This window comes from Anoplophora glabripennis, unplaced genomic scaffold (genome assembly GCF_000390285.2).
Source record: "Anoplophora glabripennis isolate ALB-LARVAE unplaced genomic scaffold, Agla_2.0 scaffold1231, whole genome shotgun sequence".
NCBI lineage: Eukaryota > Metazoa > Arthropoda > Insecta > Coleoptera > Cerambycidae > Anoplophora > Anoplophora glabripennis.
This window is the reverse complement of record NW_019417307.1, coordinates 34432-37154: the sequence shown is the minus strand read 5'-3', so window position 1 is coordinate 37154 and position 2723 is coordinate 34432.

Genomic DNA, 2723 nt, shown 5'->3' with positions numbered 1-2723 from the left:
TTAACACTATATTTACAAAAACTTAAACTATTGTAAAAATAATCACTACTAATGTTCTTGGAAGGGAACGTTGTTGCAAATAACACAAGTCCTTGTTAATTTGACTTGCACCAATGACAGTCGACATGATGAGCAGTAGTCTTCTGGTCCCTCGTCATATGCTTCTGTAGTGTGGATATCATAATGCCTATGCTCGGGATAATCCAAACCCGAGAAGTCAATCATTACAAAGTAGCATTTCATGCACAATTTGTATGGCTATCTCGGGTCTGAGGTTATCACGACCATGGATATTGTGAAGCAGAACATTACATGAGGATGAACCGTATTGTTGAGACCAATGTCCACAACATCTCCGTTGGATACCATGGTGGACCGAGCTCTCATAAATCTTGACCAGTCATTTACGTTCTAGACCACACCATCATCCCCAAAATAATCATTCTGCATATCCCCTACCTATATACATAAAAAAAATGATATGAAATCTGTGATTTTACAAATTTTGAAGATTCCTACCTCTTCGATGTCAACGTCGTCACTATCACCACGTTCCCTACCAACACCTGCTTCCGCATCATCGCCACCAACGTCACCAGCACCTACTTCCACCTCTTCGACACCAGCGGGGTCACTTTCGTTCTCGTCACCAGCACCCGCTTCCTCACCAACTTCATCGACGCCAGAATCTCACCATCGCCATCGTCATAACCATTATATAGTTCATCCACTTCTCCCATCTCGTCGATGCCAGCATCACCCATATCATCTTCATCCATCCAGATATCCTATATAACACATTTCAGATTGCTTTGTTTCAACAAAACATTTTAAGAAAATTTACCTCCAATTCATGGACAGCAAGATATTCCAAGAGGGGGTAATCAGTACTTCCCAATAGAGGCATTTTTTTAAAATCAAAATATAAACTCTCACTCACTAAAACACTTGCAAACTGCAACTGATACTGGTAAAAATGTAAACCTCCTCTCGGTTTATATAGCGTTTCTGATGTCATAAATGTTTTATAATGGTCATTTGAAAACAACCCCCAAATAAGTGTCCACAACTGGTGGAGGAGTCCAGTATAACTCTTGCAATTGTCAGAAAAGTTTAGTGAGTTTGTATTCTCAGCAATAAGTTAATCAATTACCAATCAACTATCAAGATACCATTTCCAAAAGACTGGGATTCTAAAGTGAAGTTATTAGTGTTCCCTTTTAGAGCTGATGATATGGTAACCTGTCATAACTGTTATACCATGTTTGACAAAAAAGACATTAATATGTGTACGGGACTTTGTTCGAAATGTCTTGAAGAGAATCCTGAACCTGTCGAACAAAAAACAACACAATGTGTCAGCTGCAGCAAGAAAAAATTGGTGAATGTTGGGATAGTTAGAAGTGTGTGTGAATCGTGTAATGTTCAAGATCGCAGTCTTAGACAACGATGTTTTGCATGCGATGTCTATAAAGATGATTGCTGGAATAATATATGCCCAATTGGTAGAGAAGATAAATTTCTGTGTGATCAAACGGGATATATATTTTTTAAATAACAACTTTAAAGGATGTTGATGTCTGGGGAGGGAGCAACAATTACTTAGGCATGAACTCACAAATATATAACCTAATTTGTAATTAATAAATATATTATATAAAATAGATTTTAAATTGATTATTTCTTCCCACTATAATAAAAAAAAATAATAAAACACTGCACATATTTGTTAATTTTTTATTAATATACCATGGCTGATACAGATTTATAAAATTTATAAATAAAATTACATGTATTAATTGAAACTATGATGCATACAATATACTTTTTTAAACTATATCGGCTTTATTTATCCTTGAATTTTCGCTGGCAGGGAGTCCGCTCCACTTCACGAGTACTTAGAATATACCACGAAAACCTTTAAGTAATTTTGATCTTAGTCATTACGTTAAAATTCTAAAAATTCACCATTTTCGTGGTATATTCATGCGAGACAATTTGCCCAAGAGTGGACCCCGATATCACGAATCGGTCATTTTGAATTTGGATAGTGTAAATGGTCCGGGAACTCACTGGGTAGCTTATAAAAAAATAGGAAATACTATTAACTACTACGATAGTTTTGGAAATTTACCCCCACCCAAAGAACTTGTTGAATACTTAAACATTAAACAGAACCAACCAATCAAAATCTTCTATAATTATAACCGCCAACAAAAATACAACACAGTATTGTGTGGGCACTTGTGCTTGAAGTTTCTAACTAACAATAATAATTAAAAAAATGAAAATGAATTTCTCGTTATCTCCAAAGGATGATCGTGAAAATATTAAAAGGATGGCTAATTCCTTAACTGCATTTTCCAAGGTTAAATGTCTTATCAAGTTAACCAAAGAAGAACTAATGTATTTACCTAAAGAAGTTATGATTTCCTGTGCGGCACAAGAAATTGCTTTGGTGTGGGATAAATTACCTGAATATCTTCAAACTGATATTGATATACTAAAATTTCAATACTGTTTGGAACATTATAGTGATGATAATAAAGACCAGGATATTGATGTGAATGATGGTCCTGTTCCACGAAAATTTATGTGTTGTTATTGCAATGTACGAGATATTACAGTGGCGTCTAAAAATCAAGTTAGTGTGGGTGCATCACCATCAGTTTCAACAAATAAAATTACTCTTGATTACTGTTGTAAACACCAATAAATATGGA